At 37.5% G+C, this 18,525-nt stretch overlaps 1 long non-coding RNA gene across 1 annotated transcript in view; it reads right to left on the bottom strand.

Annotated features, from left to right (window-relative positions):
• Positions 1-3,012: 3,012 nt before the first annotated feature.
• Positions 3,013-18,525, bottom strand: part of LOC136553606 (uncharacterized) — a 105,022-nt gene continuing 89,509 nt past the window's right edge. Inside the window, exon 4 of the long non-coding RNA XR_010783189.1 lies at positions 3,013-3,102. This is a non-coding gene — a long non-coding RNA (uncharacterized lncRNA). The remainder of the gene's footprint in view (positions 3,103-18,525) is intronic.

The following is an 18,525-nucleotide window of genomic DNA, read 5'->3' as shown; positions in this document are numbered from 1 at the left end:
TCCAGAAATTAATCTAAAGTACAATAAAATCTGTGGGAATGTCACAGACCTTCTTTGCTTGAGCTTGCATATGTTTTAGAGGTAAGGTTCTGATATGAGCGTTTTAAAAATGTGGTGCGGTGTTCTTTGCATAATATTCAGGCCTATTGTCTGCTCTCATTTTTTACATAGAACACACTGTAAGCATCTGCATTTCATCACTTCCATCTCAAGGAAGCTAGTTCTGTTCAGGTGGTTTTTTACATTACTTGAATAATGTATATAATGAATGAAAAGTAAGTGCAAATAGGCTTTACAAGAAAACCCTCTACTCATATATACAAGGACTGATCAGAAGGTTAAATGAAAAAAAATAATGGCCTATAACTGGCTTCAAATATTTTAAGCAGAAAATGCATGTAAGTTGTCTTAAAAAGAAATGGTAACTATCTGATTGGATTAATGCATCTGTATAATTAAACATGCACAAACTTTAAAGGATGAAGATACTATGGGCTTTAGTCTTCCTTAGCAAAGAACCCATCCTGTTCAATCAATGCCATCTAAGTAAAAAGGTGATAATGAAAAAACATGTAGTCATAGTAAAAATAAACCTTCTGCAAGCACTTTAAGTAAGGCTCCTCAGAGGCTTCACATATTGTGGGACTTAGAGATAGCTATCTGCATCTGAATTATATCAGAGAGCTTAACATACCTCTGTAGATTGTGGAGGAGAGTTTAAAAATTAAAAGAGTAAAGAAAAAGAGCATTAAAACCAACACTGAACATTTTTCTCTCTCTCTCTTTTTTAAACTTCTGAACTGATTTTTCTGAAGATTGGGATCATCTTCAGTACAAAGCAGGAAGAAAAGTAGAAATTCTATTTTCCCCATCCTTCCCAGCCAACCTCAGTAATTCCCCAGTTTCTATTGCATATTAGCTTAATTCCTTTTTTTTTTTTTCACTCCAGTCTGTAGACAGTATGCTAGGGAAAGCATGACTTTGTGTCCAGTTGATGATTTTCATTCACTGTCTCTGAAACAAACATGAAGATGTGTTAGGTTTGATCCAACACAGCCTGAAACAAAAAATCTCATGCTTTGGATAGGTCTGAACCACCTGTGGGTCACAAGGTGTGCCATCAGGCCTTGTGCAGACTTTACCAATGAATCCTGTGGTAGCTGAAGGTAGGCCAGGACAGAGAACCCTGACTGCTTTTTCTGTGTTTAACAGATTATTTAAAGTGCCTCCTTTAGCAGAAGTCAGGAAGCAGAACTAATAAGCATCAGGTTGGAAGAAGGCAGAACTTGCGGCCTACCTCTTGCTATAACCTTAATCCTGGGAAAGGTTCTGTTAACAGACAGGGAGACATGGGATTGAGAAGACTTTCCTAATGAGCAGTGGACCATCTTCCGGATTGTCAGCTTGCCAGGACAGGATTTCATTTCGTGTTTTAAACCAATGATTTCTGTACAGCCTCACATAATACTTTAGGCAAGAAGGCAAGAAGGATTTTAATTAGCGAAAAACTGAATTTCAGCAAAGAGTTGTAGAAGCAATTATTTACCAACACTGTGTATGTGACCATAATGTAGGAGGGAGAAATGTCCTTACAAGTTCTGTTAGTACTAGACATTTCAGAATCTTGGCTACAACATTGTCTTCATCGTGTTCCATTTATAACATTTGCAGTGTAGGAAATGTGGTGGATGAAAAGTAGTGTGTAGGTAGGTATCAATGCTGTGCAGTTGGATGCCTTTCACAGCAGTCACTCCTTTAAAAGTACACATACGCTTGCACACAGTGCCACCCATAAAGTTCCCCTTTTTAATTTCAGGAAGAACTGAGTAGAAGCCCTTATTTTTAGCAATTATTGGTTTCTAACCTGCTAGAACCAGAAATCTACACTGCCATTAATTCATCTGCAGACTTCACATTGCTTTGAACGGGAGTCATGCAGGAATGGACAGTTCATAGCAGTTTAAATGAAATAAGCTTTTGCAATGAAGACATGAACACTGAAGCCAATCTAAGCCAAGAAAGGCACATTGACATCCTGACTGAGAGCTGACCTAAAAGGATAGAACATCAGGTGCAATTGTAATTTTTCAGTTTTAAGAGACAGATTAAGTACTGAAAGCATCTGGCAAAACAATAGAGATTATTTACAAGTATTCTTGTGTTTTTCTTGAGCTGGGTCTTGTTCTGAAGGTCAAGAGCAGCCCCATTGCTGCTGCAAAAAACTTTCTGGACATGCAACTGAGTCCATGCCACTGGTAAAGCTCACTGTTTTAGTTTGGCCTTTGTATAATAACCCTTCAGTCACCCAATACCAGCCTTCTAGACCATCTAACAAAATACTGAGAAGGGCAGGCTGAAAACATCTGTTTTTTCAGTAGAAGTTTCTCCTGCCCTGACTCTAAGTGTTCCTTCAAGGGCACTGAGTTTATTTCCCTAAGGAACAAGTTCCTGGACTTATGGTTTAATGAACTCTAGGAAATTGTCTTTTCATATGTCATGGCGCCCCGCCCTCCCACTCAGTAACATCTTAAAGCCAAGGAAGTGCTCTGCATCTGAATGGGCAAAGATTTCTCAGTGAAGATCTTCTATTTGCAAGGGTAGACATTTTCTTCTGTCCACACAAACTATGATAGGAAGTGAGTGTGAAGAGCAGCAAATAAATTCAGGTATTGCGCTACCTTTCAGGGGAAAACCTAGTCCATATTTGTCCTCAGATCAGATCACAGTAGTGCAGCTCTTGCCCCAGACTCAACTCACCAGCCTACTGCTGTTGTCATGAGATCAAAGAGGGATTAGGAATTAAGTGCAGTTAAGATTAGGAGTTTCTTAATAATCTTGGAGGATATTATATATAACTCTAAGTGAAGGTAGGTGAAACTTCTGTTTGACTTTCAGGAAGGAAAAGGGTCCGTATCTCTTCATGATTGCAGTACTTAATATTACTTTTATAATACTGCACATGATACATACATGACTGTGCCTTTTAAAATATACCAATTTATGAGTACTTACCTCCTCAAAATCAGTCTCCTTTAGTGTTTCATGTAAATCATCTCAAGATTACCTCACATTTCATGAATCACACAAAGTCATAAATGGATCCTGAAAAATGAAAGATGAAAGTATTTTTCTAATTATGGTCCTGTTGTACAATAGGAAAAAGAAAACCAAACATATCAAATCTAACAAAAATAAACAAATGCACCCCACTCCCAAAACAAGACAGAATATTACTGTCAAGATTTCTTGCCCTGGGAGTGGTCTTCTGGATAGTTTCTTATGAGGATTTTCACTTCTCAGTGATGGAACACAATAATTGGAATAAAATAATTGAATTTCTGGATAGAAAATGTGACACACATAAGGACAGGTTTCTGTCAAAATGCAAGCACTCTTTAGTTTTTGAAACAACCCTCTCCTAAATGCTGTCATTAAAGACTAAATTTTTGTCTCTTGCAACAAAAAAATGTAAATCTATCTAGTGAATAGATTTACATTGGTTTTATTATACTTTTATTCAAATAACCTTCACAATGTTACCTGGTTTTGTCCTATCTGATATCATTGTTTGGAGCATGCTTCACAGAGGAACTGAATTAGGAAAAGCATACCATATGAAAAATGATCATTTTGAAATAATATTACAGCCTGAGAAAACATTGAAAGTCACTGTCTAGCACGCCTTACAAACAGGAAATCAGACTGAACCCAGGAAAAAACCCTGATTTATAATAGATTGTCATACTTTACACTCCAATGGTCTTTTTAAACTGTAAGACACTTGGCAAACATGAGACAAGATGTTATAATGTACTTCCTCTCTGTTTGATGGCACTTTTTTTACCCAAGCTGCTGATAGAGTAATTGATAGAAGGAGGCGAGTAACCTTTCTAATTTCATGAATGGAATCATGATGCTGTTCAGTCTGGAGCTCAAAGAAGGAACTTAGATGATTTGTGGGTAAACTGTGAGATAGTGTCAGAAGAATAAAAAAGCAATTTTTTAGCTTTCCTTAAATTACACTTCAGATATGCAAGGATTTGTGATTTCACTAAACAAGTTAAAATAATTTACAGATACGTGATTTTTTCTTAAATGGAAAGTTCTTCTGCTATTTAAGAAATAATCAGAACTATGCTTGTACCAAAATGAGGTGTGTGGCAGTGGTTATTGCTGGGGTGCAGCTCTCTCTGTGAGAGGCTGCATTTCCTGGTCAGATGCAGAGTGTGGGAGGGAAAATGTTCTTCTGCTTTAAAAATGTTCTTCTGCTTTAAGTGGAAGAGCTCTGTTTTTCCATTGTCCAAATTCATTCATTCCTGCACAAGAGCAGGACTCACTTCACTTACCTTGAACCACCTTAATGTTAAATGTTTGTTTTAAGCTAGTCATCTAGGCTGCCTCTATACTTAATGGGTACCCATAAGCACTTCCAGACGGCAATCATCCTAGACTAAAATAGCTATCTTCGATAGCAGTTTATTCCTAGCTAAATTAGCCAGCTTAAACTGCTTAATTCTGGTACCTAAATCAGGTAAAATGAACCTCAAACCAAGAATTAGCAAAGAATAGCAAGGCCAGTGAAAGCATCAAGACTTGCACAGTGAGAACACAAACATCTGTTGAAGAAAAAACATAACAGTCCAAAGTCTTCTGTGAAAGCAGAAGAAAGTCATGCTTAGCAAACGTGCCTGGGCTGGTAGAAACATCTGGGCAGGAGTCCTCATGCTGCAAGATTCTTATGAGCAATAAAACACTAGTGCTGACAGAGAGACCCATAGTGAATAAGCCAGTCAAAGCTTTTACAGAAAAGCAGAACTAATGCTTAAAAAACCCCCCATATTTTACATTAAACTATAGTTTGTATTCAGTCTAACTCCACCGGCAAGCCATGTCAGGTCTTCAACATGGAGGAAGATTTTTGTCAAAAGACTTTGTCCTGATCCAGCCTTCAAAGCCTCTACATTTAGAGCAATAGAGCTAATGAGACAAGAGGACTACGATGTGTAGAAGAGTCCACGTATCTTGGGCTGGGTATGAGCTGGCAAGAGGGGAAAGTATGTGGTATGAAACCACGGTATGGCTTCTGGGCCTGAATAATGTGCTGCCCATAGCTCTGCCACAAACAGGATGACAAGATTCTTGAAAAATAATTCAAAGTTCATATGCTCTGTAAAAAAATTACTTGCCTGAGGAGATGAGTTTAGAAATAGGAAGACAAACCCATGTCCTTGGGAGATTGGTGATAAGAGTAGTGGAGTATGGTGAAACACATTACTCAGCTGATGGTGTCAAAGGCACAATTTTGCATTTATGTGGGAAAACATTGTGTTGTGAAGTGTAGTTGTTAATATCAAAGAGCTCTAAATGGAACAAGGTCTGAGTCTCCTTTTGTTTACAGAGCTGTAAGCAAAAATACCTAACAAACATGGTGCCCTTAAGTGACCAAACATGACAGGGTTTTCTATGGTCACTGAGTGCAGACACTGGAGCACTTGCTCTGCGCACTGTGGAAGAAGAGAGTGTGTGGGAGAAGGGATGCTTCATTGGGAGAGGTAGGCACAGTGTGGGGCTGCTGCCTTCACACAACACCCAGAACAAGTCTGGCCCACATGTTGTTGACTCAGAGTGGAGACGACGCACCACTTCTTTATACGCTTGCGCTGTTATGTATGGACTTGAGAGCAGAACTTGGTTCAATACAAATGTTAACACTGAAAGCATAGGAATCATACTTCAACACTCCACAAAAGCCAGGTGACTGGTCAATCCCCAATGCATGCTCAGTCTGAGATCAATGGAGATGGACAGCAATCTCTGGGTCAACTACTCATTAAATAGGTGTTTCTGAAAAACACACAACACAGTCTCCACTTCTCTCTTTCCATAGACTGGAAAAGAGGCTTTGGACTAGATAGCCAGCCCTTAGAAACTCAAGAACAATATGAATCCAGTCCAAAATACTATTTTAAGGCAAAGATGTATCAGTAATTTAACTACAAGTGTTTTTCTAAAGCTCTTGTGGTTTCCCCAAGCCAAATGTCACTGGAAATTCAGTGCTCAACTTAAGCATAAGAGGTATCTCAAAGTATTTGGGTAGAGAAATGCAGTGAAGATATATGAATAACTTTAACTGCTCTCTGAACTACTGCACAGAAATACACAGCATGATTGTAGTGCCAAATTAGACCAAATGATTTGCAAAGCCATATTACATTACTTTTTATATCTCACAAATATGCAGGCACAAATAAAACTTAACAACTTATTCCTATACATTTTTTATACTAATGAGTTCCTTGCTTTACTTACAAGTTTTTAAATAGAATTTTATACATCGTTGCTGATAATAATTTGGTTATATGTTGTATCAAGTTACTTTTCATATGTCAATAAACACACACTACTGTAGTAAGATTAAAGCTGCACAAAGTAGGAATATATTCATATACTCATGCATAACACTTGAGGGAGACAATAAAAGGAGAAATCATTTGTATGCTAAAAGTAGTATATCAGCCATTTTGTGGCCTTCTCCATACAGGGAGAGCTCCACAGAGTGTGACAACAGATGAAAAAATGACACAATTGACTGAAGTGTAGCATTTTTTAAATAAGTTTTTGCCAAGAGCAAAAGGAAAGAATATATTCCTGAATAGATAACTTGTGTCCTTGGAGTTTAAGGGCCATGAGCTGCAAGAGTCATTTTTATGGTATCATTTTTCTTAATCTGGTTAATGTTTGAATAGGAGATAAATAGCTTTATAATGAATAATAATAATTATCACATAAATAATTGCTTAAAGCAATTTTTTTGCTGTCTTGGAAATTGGGACATCTAAATTATCTTAAGAATAAGGAGATTCTGACAATATATAAAAGGATCTTGAGGGAATGTCTAAAAAACAATGAACTAGTGTCAAAGATTATATGTCAGTTGTGCCTGTGTTTCATGTTGCTAAATGAGACAGGATGGCATGCTGGGAATACTTTTTAAGCTTTCTATTACATATGGGAGAGTACAAATTAATGAAAGTTTAAGTTTCTGAAGAGTATATGTACTTCTACTGGAAATGCTTAATTTTGCTTAATAAAAAACATTAAAAGTGAGCCAGTGGAAAAGGGCCTGAGGATGGTGATTGGCACCTGTCTGACCATGAGCCAGCACATGCTCAGATGGCCAAGAGGAACAATAGCATTCTGGCCTACATCAAAAATAGTGCGACCAGCAGGATGAGGGCAGTGATTGTCCCCCTGTACTCAGCACTGGTCCGGCCACACTTTGAATCCTGCGTCCAGTTTTGGGCCCCTCACTACACGAAAGACACTGAGGGGCTGGAGTGTGTCCAGGGAAGGGCAACGGAGCTGGTGAAGGGTCTGGAGAGTGAGTCTTATAAGGAGTGGCTAAAGGGATCTGGGGATGTTTATCCTGGAGAAAAGAAGGTTCAAGCATGTCTTTATCGGTCAAAGGTTGTGGCAAGGTGGGGTTTGGTGTCTTCTCCCTAGAAAACAGCAGCAGGACAAGAGGACATAGACTGAAGCTGAATGAGGAGAGTTCCACCCTGAACATCAGGAAGATTTTTTTCACCAAAAGGGTGTTTAGGTATTGGAATCATCTGCCCAGGAAGGTGGTGAAGTCACCATCCCTGGAACTATTCAAGAAATGAGTGGTCATGGTGGCATTTAGAGCTATGGTTCAGATGAGGTAGTTGTGTTGGGTCAAAGGCTGGACTTGAACATATTGGAAATAATTTCCAGCCTCGGTGATTCTTTGAAAAATGAAGACTGAAGAATGTAAACAGAAATTAGATAAAAGAGTACATAAATTGGGAAAAAAAGATTAAAATCTTATTTATCAATGTTCAAAGCTATGGAAAACTACCACTGAACTGCTGTATTCACAATGGTCATTCAGAATTAGCATTATAGCTGCAGTGAGGTTACTGATGTGCTGCTTGCCTAGAGAAGGTTAAATTACTTTTATATAGCTAACACCTTTTTACTTGCAATTTTGTTTTTTCTTTTAAATGCACACAAAATATTTTTTTCATAAGAAGACTGAAGAAATCATGAATCATACATGACAGCTGTCAGTTAAGCATTGCTAGAAGACACCCAGATACCATATTGATGGAAGCACTCCAAGAAACTGAAGAGAACAGTCCTGTGCTATCAGGAAAACTGATGTGATGGCCTAATAAATGTTTTCTGAATTTTAATATTTGGGGATTTATGATCTAGAGATGAATTATATCACAAAGAACCACAGAGAACTCATAGGCTACTGACAGTAAGAAAGACATGATAGGTTTAAAATGTGACTAATGGTAGAAATGTAGGGAGGAAAGTGAATACACTCGCATGCTGACACGTGTAAGGGTAAGTATCCTTTTCAATTCATTAAAACAGGAGAAACCATAAAATCACCTAACCACATGTATTCCTTGCACTACATACCAAACCTGTGATTTCCAAACTACATTTAAGGAGGTCCGAACATAAAAATTTGACTTCAAATTCAATTTGTATGGTGTATTTATGTCTTATTTGGGGACACTCATTTTGGAAAGCATGAAGATATACACTTTCTTAACACAGACACACCAGTTCAGTCCATACTCTTTCACCATGTGGCATCAACATTTTTCATGGCATTTCTATATATCCTGTAGAGACAGGGTGTTCCATTTGTGACAAACACATTGATGGTGGAATAGCATTAAAGGTAAGGAAACTTCTTCTGCTACTTTAATAAGGTGGCATGTTTTCACCTTTTTAGGGATTTGAAAGGAACAACAGTGATCCTCCCTGGTCCCTTTGAGGATTTTGGGAAGACTATGACAAGATTGTATGATAAAGATTAAGTAAGCCCTTGTGCAATTCTAAGAAGCTGTTTTGATCTTGGCAATGAGACTGCTCTGCAGGGCTTTGCACTGTCAGCCTAGAGAGAAACTGAAACCAGAGAAATATGAGAAACTCAAGAGCAGAAGAAAAGATTACTATACTCAAAACAGTAGCCAACAGTCCTCACTTATTTGCTTCTGGTCCATATATGGGATTCACTGGGATACAGTTGTGACAATAATTCTGAGAAAGGTATTATCATTTTTATCATTATCATCTTTTGCAGTCAAGGAGAAAAATACTCATTTGTGGATGGTGATGCAACTGTGTCTGAGCAACATAAGCATAAGCATACCACAGTACACTCATCTCCTCCATTACATATTCTGAGCTGGTCAATTATCTTTCTCTTTCCTTCTCTTCTATCACCATGTTTTAACCCTAACTGTGCCTTCCTACCATGTTTCTTCTAATGGCTCTGACACTCACATGAGTCCATGGTAAATCAATTCAGAGTACTGATTAGGCAGGAAGTGAACTCACCAAAAATTTTGAGTGAGGTTCTGCCAGTGCAGTAAGCTGAGCTGCCTCACAGAAGGGTCAGACAAGAGCCAGAATGGGTACCAGAGAAGAAAGCAGGCAAGGACAGGAGACAGAGCTGCCTCTTTTGTGGGTAATAAGCTGTTTAACCAGCTCAGCTCTCTTGTTTTTCACTGTAAACCTAGTAAATGAATTTTGAGCCAATGATAAGTTCAAAGGGTAGAGGTTCTAGATCTCTGTGACAGTGTTCAACCAAAATTATAGCTTTCCAAAACTTTCAGCGAGCTAGGAATAAATCACAAGTTTCTGATCACAAGAATATATGACTAGGTTGAGTAGTGAATTGGTATTTTTCCCTCTCAGGGAAGTAAAATGCTGAATAGCACACTTCACACATCTGTAGAGCCACTGCCAAAAAAAGACATTCTACATAGTCTATATTATAATCTAAGTATTTCAATAGAAATGCTCTCAGAGTTGCTTTCTGCCCACCTAATCTACCTTAACTTTAAACAAAACTGTAAACAAAAAGAAGGGAAAAATTCATCTTACTGGTCACAGTCTTCATGGGTCCTCTCATCCTCTCCCAATTCCCCAAACTCAGAAATTCAATTTGCACTTCCTTCTTCATGTAAGAAAACCAAATAACTAGTACTTTTCTTCTGGTCTGGACAAAGCGAAATGAAGTAAATATTTGTGAGCTTAAATTTGGCTTGGTTTAGTTTTAAACAGCAAAACATTTTGTTTCACCATGTTTTAATGCTCTTATGAGAAGGAGTGGAGTGAAGCTCTCACAACTGAATTATGTGGCCAAATTATAAGTTTCAAATGAGAAACTGTTTTACATTAAAAAATATGAATATTTTTAAGATATTCAAAGAATTTCTACCAACTTTAAGCAAGACATGCCTAAGCATGACCTCATGATAATGTAACATTTTCAATATTTATGAATGTCTCTTTTCTGGCCAAGTGCAAAAAGGGCTGGAATTTATCTGCTCAGTCTCAAATTAGTCAAGATAGATATTAGTTGTGAAACATTTGTGGGACTAAATTACTTTTCTGTGCTGGGATGCCATGCTTATTGCACAACATTCATCGGGAATGTAACTGGCCTCTTAGAAAATCTTAGAAAATATTTGTGTCCTTGGGAGGAACTTTTGGTCTGTGCAATTCATCAAGGGAGCTACTGGGTGGTGAAAGAGTTTGGGAGTTTAGGAATTGGGGATCTGTTGTGTCTTCTCATCAGCTCAGAATCACAGTGCCAAGGAGGGAGGCTGGCGATCTGCCATGAGCTCAGCTCAGAATTGACTGCAACTATATTAAAATAGTCCTAACTCTGGAATATTTCATTCTCAGTTTTGATAAACTGGCATGTTTAATTGGATTAAACCCTTCAGCTGAGGATTCAGGTGAACTCTGCTACCACCAGTCAACTTCAGCTGGAGTAGGGACCCTGAAAATATCCATGGCATTCTTTTTCAATTCTGCAACACCCATTCGAAAACTGTAACTGTCTTTTGACTGCTCACGCTCACTGAAGGGTTGAAAATGATGCAAGTCAGCCACACGTATCCCCACCTGCTGCTAAGTATCATAGTAGTGGAAAGCTCAGATTAGTTGTCCACAACTCCTCTGCCGCAGTGACCTCCAGTGGGAAGCAGCAGAAAATGGGAAAGTGTATGGGTAGTAAACCAGCATTGCCAAGTTCAGAAAGGTCACAGGAGATGCATGACTCTTGGTAGCTGTGTGCAGGAATGGGGGGAGGAGTGTGCACTGAACAGACTCAATCACTGGCATTGTTCAGACAAGAAGGCCTTAGGAGGCCCAAGGTTCGTGCCAACACAAACTCAGAGAATCACAGTTGCTCTGGGTCTCAAAGTTGAGAAAACAAATCCCTGTTAAACTTTTAGTTATATATGGCACAGTTTATAGTATGTCTCGACTCCCCTGGGGCTGAAAGGGCCTTTCATGGTGATTATTTTCAACTTCATTCAAGCTCAGGGCTCTAAAGATAAAACTTGAAGTAAAACAAAACTCTGGCCACAGTTTTCTACCTCAGTGAAGTATTCTCTTCTCCTTGGAGGTCTCTACCTGCCTCCCTACCTCTTCTCTCCAATTAGGTGAAAATGGTATTTGTCTTGCTTGGGTGCTTACTGTGTCTACCAATGTGGCTATTTCTCTGATCTGAGTACAGGAGATTAATTCTCTCCCCCACTCATCTCATCTCTGGGTATGCTTAATGAAGAAAAGGAGAACTTGCTGCTGATAACAAGAGATGCTCAAGCTGCTGTGAAGCCTCTGCTTTTAACTGCCTTTTACAAAATTTGTTTGTGAATCACCTGTACAGAGCTTCTAAAAATGCTTGAAATTAATATTCCAGAAATTAATATAAAACACTATGATGTTGGAATCCCATTTGCTATAATAAAACACCTAAAAATTGCAATATGCTTAACTTCTGCAGTGAACACATGCTTTTTCTTACTATTAAGCCATTTATCAATTTTAATACTCAGTGTAATTTCTATGTGACTGTAGTCTTCCTGTAGTTTCTCACTGTATCATTTTATGGCTGTTTCTGTTCTGTTTAATATTTGCTTATTTTAGTTTAAATCCCTGGAGCAGAACCTACAAACCAAACAAATACTCATAGAAAACAGAGAGCAGCTCAAATGTCCTTGGAGACACTCAATTTTTTGTTTGCTACCATTTGTCATCCTCTGCTCAGAGAGAGATCAACAGTTTTTAGCACACAGATCAATATTCTCTTAACCCAGACCTAATCTAAGGAGAGCTTCCCCAGGTTTCACCTTGGCCTACTCCTATGTGCCATAGTTGCCCTTTTTTTCAGCAATAATTTTGTCTGTGTAAGACAGCAATTTTTCATCCTTTGGTCAAAACTGGTGACAAAAGAGGGAATAATGGTTCCTGACATATCAAATGATAGATTTGACACATGGCATGCTGAGCTGGGAGCTTTCACGTGCCAAACTAGAAAGACAGATAAGCAGCCTAATGGCCCTCCTGACATTGCTGCCTCTTTTTTTTTTTTTTCCTGGTATACCAAAACAGCCTGTGCTTTTTTCTTCTTCTTCTTCTTTTTTTTTTTCCCTCCTTTTTTTTTTTTTCCACCAGTGTTTTTTTTTTTTTTTCTATAACTCTGGGCAGGAAGAGAGGAAATACACTCTACTTCAGCCCAAAATAAACGTTTCCCTGTCCTGTAAAATGATCAATCTATGCCCTTTTCCTCCAGCACAGTAAGGGCAATACAACATGCTGCTTGAGGAAATACTAACAAATATAGCCAGTGAGAGAGAAACAGATGGGACTAAGAAATTAAACCAGCAGATTTCTGGAAGGTATTCAAAGAGGAGAGTTTATAATACTGAAACAGAACTGCTCTTTAATTTTTTTTTTTTTTAAAGCAATGATCATCAAGATTTACCTTCAGCAGGGCTCACACTCTCCCTGCAAAATCCCCTGGAGGAATGATAAGAAAGGTCCTTTTTGGTACCATTCTGGCAAAAGTAAATCAAATTTCACAAAAGCCAGTGCCAGGCTGGAGATAGACAGGCTGCAACTTTCTCTGTCTTTGGTACCCCGGGACAAACACAGCAGTCTGTGTACCATGGGGCATGGCTCCAGGCATGGGATCATGTTACATCTTTACACACAAAAGCTTCTTTCAGAATCTAAACTAACAAAACAAGAACAACTTTTATTCCTCTATGGTTTCCTCTGGAGCATGTGTTCACATTTAAAATCCTGACCTATGTGTCATTTGCTTGCATTCAAAGTTATTTGTATTGCTTTGGTATGACAAAGCAACAGCCGGTCCTAACCTCGCTTAGTCACCAATAGCCTATGGACTATGGCAAAATGTTGTTTATCCTCCTCTAGTGTTGGTTCATAAATTCTTTTTCTCTCACCTTCTTTTTTTCCCCCTTTTCAGAATTTTATGGCCAGACAGTTGAGTTAGCAGCCAGCTTGTTTTTCTCCACAGCAATAGTTCTATGGACATTTTAAATGTGATCCAATAAAGGAAGACAACAAAATGAATCTAATGAAAATATTTTACTCACAAGGTCATCAAACATTGGAATCCAATGTTGGTCACCCTACATTTAAAAATATCATAGTGTTTGAATGTTCTGGATTATTTCTTTATAATTTTCATAAATGTTTAAATATATGTGTTATACATAAAGAAATATTATATGTATATAAATCAAATGCATGGGGGTTTTTTTCTTCCTTGTAATGCTTTTTTTTTTACCCTTTTCTCCTTGATGAAAAACATTTTCCCTAAAAGTATATACATCGGCACATTCTATGGTACTTTTCACAGTTTCTACATATTTGACATTTCAACTAAACCTACAAGTAGTAAGAAATGAGATTGAAGAATGTGAAACTACAACATGGAATTTTTCTCATACTGTCCACCAGTAAATGGGAAGAGAAAATCAATCTTAAAGCACAAAAGCAAAGCAAGCCATAATCGAGACACCAAGACAAATAACAACTAATTATTTAAATAATTTTGATTGTATAAACTAAGAAAATGCTTCATCACTGGGATATAAGGAAGTCAGTTTTTGGATGCACAAGTTCCAAACAGAAAGAAAGCATTCTGTGTCTCTAAAAAAGGCACAAATAGAATAATTAGGTTTTAGTAACACCTCCTTATGAGAAAGTCTTTTTCTCTGAATGTGGTGAATCACAACACTGTGGAATAAGGCATGGTGAAGCACACTGAAACTATTTCTAACTTTCACTGTGCTGTCCTAAAAATAAAGTGTAACTATGGCTAAATATATTGTAAATGTACCATATAAAACAGATTTCAGCTTAGTAGATGGATGTAAATATTGTTAAAAGACAGCCTCTTGCTTCCCTTATAATAAACTTACTGCAAATGACTAGGTTGTGATATTGTTTGCTTCAACAAGAGCTGCAAGTATATGTTATTTGTCAAAATATTCTGATTTATCAATTTTGGTTCAAACAAAAAACACACACAAGAAGATAAAGAGTTAAGATGATGTTTCTTGTTGTAGAATTAATCAGATTCATATTAGCAGTAGTAAATGTCATGTTGGCACCTTTTCTTTCTCACACATTACAGTTTCAAGTCTTTGCTATGAGGAAATAATGAAGTAAAGATATGCAGTGCCATATACCATGCATCTTTTTTGTCAGTCTGCATAAGAAATGAATTGTATCTGCTACTAAGGAGGTCACGGGGGCAGCAAGTTAAGAAGAATGCTTAAAGAAAGGACATGTCAAAGGAAACAAGAACTTATTTTTTCAATACTTTCTAACAAGTATTGCAGTTCTGGGGAAATTAAATGCTCATAATAAATACCCACCTATTTTGAAAACTTCAGTACTAGTGTGATCAGTAGGGAAAATGTTACTTTATTGTGAAGATAAAAAATTGAGGACTTGAAAAAATCATGCCAGACAAAATGTACATCTCATGAGGTTATCCCACAGTGCACTTTTTTACTATTTTTTTTAAATCCGTACTTGATAGTTAAGCTTGAAAGGTAAAAAATGGGAAAAAATGCTTCTTTGCCAGCAAGAAAAAAACTGGTTTTGACAGTTGGATGATGCTTGTGTCTTGTGGTAAATTTTCAGCTTTGCCTACAAACAGAGCCTTTCCTTCCAGCAAACGCTATGCATAACTTAAGTGTAGAGTTAAGGCAGAAGCAAGCTATTGGTGTGCCAGATATTGCATCAAAATTACAAAATGCATTTTAATTTTGTGCAATGACTAGGAATTAATGCCAAGTCTACTGTCAGCATGCAGTAGAGCATCTCTCTGATCATGTGAAATTATTGCCTGAGATATAGCAGCTTCCACTGCCTTCCATCCTGTAGGTGCCACTGCTGCTAAGTGGAGTTTCTGAAGAAAACTCCACTGAAGAGGCATGAAGCAGATGAAGAGATGTGTGACTGTGGATTTTTAGAAATGAAAGACCCACAACATTCTCGTTTACTTTATGGATACTTTCTGTCACTCTGACAGTGCCAATGAGTTGGTCAATTTTTTCTGCTTTGAGGTCAAAATATATAAAGGAGTCTTAGTAACAAGCATGAGTCACATCTTACAGGTAATAAATGGGTAATAGAAAATATGGGTTTAAATAAAACTTTGAATTTTAAAGAGATGTATGAATGATCTGACTTAAGTAAAACTACTGGAAACCAGTTTATCTTTCCACTCTCTCCTCATTTAAGTCACACCCCTCCCTATGCCCTGAGAAGCTGACAGGGGCACTGCTTTTACTCACACGTTTCTGAATGGAGAGAGAGAGAGAGCAGATTAAAGCAGCATCATTCTGGTGTAGTAGCCACATCCTTTATTTCAACCCCATAAATCAGATAGTACAGCTTCCTTCTCATCCATTTTCCTAGGATTGTGATATAGTCAGAAGTTTTATTTTATTAAGAGACAATAATTTTGCCCTAGTTACAAGATTGTTCACACAGTATGTAAAATACCAAGATTCATATTTCCATGGTATCTCAAGCTGACCGAGAAACTAAACTGCATCCCATGTTTTAGCCACCACCAGCAGGTTATATAGACAATCCTATTTGAGCTGTTTCATTTCCTATAAATAATTAAAGAACGCAAGAACATGCCATAGTTGGACTGATTGCCCAGTCTAGCAGTGTAAAACTGATGATCACCTTGATCCCCTAAGGAAGGATCACAAAGTGCAGCAGCATCAACTGCAAAGGAAGACCCAGACCCTGGTAAAGTACAATGTGAGAGCCAAGGCTTAAATCTCTGGTCTCAGACATCCAGAGTGCAAAGTTGTACTTTTGCATTGTATTTGTTACATTAGTGCTGTGCTTGTGTTTGCATGGAATGCAGGAAAAGAGATTAAATTTTTAACTTCAGACGTTCTTTGTTTCAAACAGATTTATAAGAAATACACAGTTTTGCGCACTTTTTAGATATTTCAGGTTGAGGAAGGATTTTTGTCAGCCCAGCTGAACTACTCACTAAGCAGTATACAAATATCTACCAATGAAATAATTATTTTGCAGGTTTAAATGGACCTCCACAGACCAGACAGTTACTGCAATGGGTCCACAATTTACACGCAGACAGATGGCAAAAATATTCTACACAATCCTTCATTCTTCTGTGTCCCCACCATTTTTCCATAGATCCACACTGTAATCACGAGTCCATCAAAATAAGAATCTGTGGGTTTCTCCGGTTGGAAAGCGTTGTTCAAGAACATCAGAGGAAGCATTTTCCTCAAATAGAAAGAATATAAAAATTCACAATTCACATCTGGGGTGTAATGGATGGCCAGGTGGCCAGCTATAGTTAACTGTCAACACTTTGTATTTCCCTTTGCCATCGGCAAAGTTTGCACTCAGAAGTGAGAGTATAACGTGAAGAAACTAAAGCATGAGACCACTTAATATCATAACAAATGGTGTTTGGAAAACCAATTTTTTCTTTAGTTTTTTTTCCTTTCCTTTTTTTTTACTTCCCAAGGTTTTCTTGGTACTTGTGGTATTCACTGGCCTGCCTCTTGCCAAACAGCATTAAGTTAACAGGTAATTTAAGGACCTTCTTGGGATGACTGCATAACAGTTATAGCAGTTTGTCCTCTAATTTTTCTTACCTTCTATCATGATAAGTTGAGAACTGACCAGTTTGTGATATGGTTGTGCAATGCTAACAATTCTTTCTCCGTATAGACAAATAACCACTTTGACAATGTTGTCACTACCTTTACTCATTATGATCAGGGCATTATTCTGGAACTAGCTAAGTAAAATGTTTTGTAGCAAGCCAGCAGCTTAAACACTGTCCCATTAATACGTTTTTGATGAAGACTCTAGATGTCAGATGGTTCCACTTTGCCTCTAATATGCTTCTCCACACTGCTTTTGCTCACTCATTTTTGAAAAAAGACCAAAATGCACAGAAGTTGTTTTAGGGCAGGGCGTGTTAAAGTATTTCAGAAGCTTTAACTGTACCTAATAGGCAATTAGGTATTTGGAAATACCTTCTTTTTTCATCAGCTCTTGATGCTTGCTGCATTAGCAAGCAACAGTTCATTTTTCTTTCGGAAGAGAAACTATGCCTAGAATTAGTCTTTTACAAATGGAAATGGTGTAAATATGCCCTCAGACACACTGGACATGATGTAGCCCTAAGAATGCTCTCAACATTTTAAGGTGTTATCATTCTTAGCAAATAGGTATTTTGTTACATTTATATACTATAACTAATATTACCCCTGTGGGGTGGGGGGAAAGTAGAGAAAACTGTGGAACTGGCACCAATCATCTACATTTACACTTTGTGAGAGCTAGAAAATAGAGGGTATCTCTGAAAATTAGGTTTTACAGAATCTACCAGCAACTGTGAAAAAATGAGCTATCGGGATGACTTTGAAGTAATGAAAGGCAGCCTGCAAGATATTTCCAGATATTCCATGATCTATCTTCAGTCTAATCTTCTAAGTGATAAAACCTGAAAAAGATCCAGCATTCACAGGGCCAATGGAATGAATTTAAAACAGAGGTGTACATTTCATCCACAGATTTATAAGTGTTCTGGAGGTGTTTTTTCCAGACAGGAACTGAAGCAAAATATAATCATTTCCTAGCTAAACCAGTCATGCAGATAAGAAAATATCAGCATTCCAATAGAAGAAGGAATATATTTAAGTATTTATAAGTTGATTGAAACCTTTCTAGAAAAAGTTGGCATAGTGAGATTTCAGCTGAGGCTTGAGATACTAAATATAATCTTTTCAAAGATTATATATTTGAAAAAAATCATTGCATTCTTCATAGAAATAGTTTAGAAGAACTGAAGCAAATGAGAAATGATGGACTATACACAGCATTTTGCAAATACAAGGCTCCATTGAAATTAAAGATCACTGCACTAGAAGACGCAGCTGCCAGGCTGGAACATAAACAGAAGTTGACTTGATAATTTAGTAGAAATATAAGATATATGAAGGAGCTGTTAAATGAAAGCAGTCAGCCCCCAAATTAATATAAACAATTATTAAACAAGAGCCAAGTCATGTAATAGAATCCTCAACTTATTCCTAGAACAAATCCTGAACCAAATCTTACTCAAAGTTA

This window comes from Molothrus aeneus, chromosome 2, assembly GCF_037042795.1.
Source record: "Molothrus aeneus isolate 106 chromosome 2, BPBGC_Maene_1.0, whole genome shotgun sequence".
In the NCBI taxonomy this organism is placed as follows: domain Eukaryota; kingdom Metazoa; phylum Chordata; class Aves; order Passeriformes; family Icteridae; genus Molothrus; species Molothrus aeneus.
This window is presented reverse-complemented; position numbering and strand designations above follow the sequence as displayed.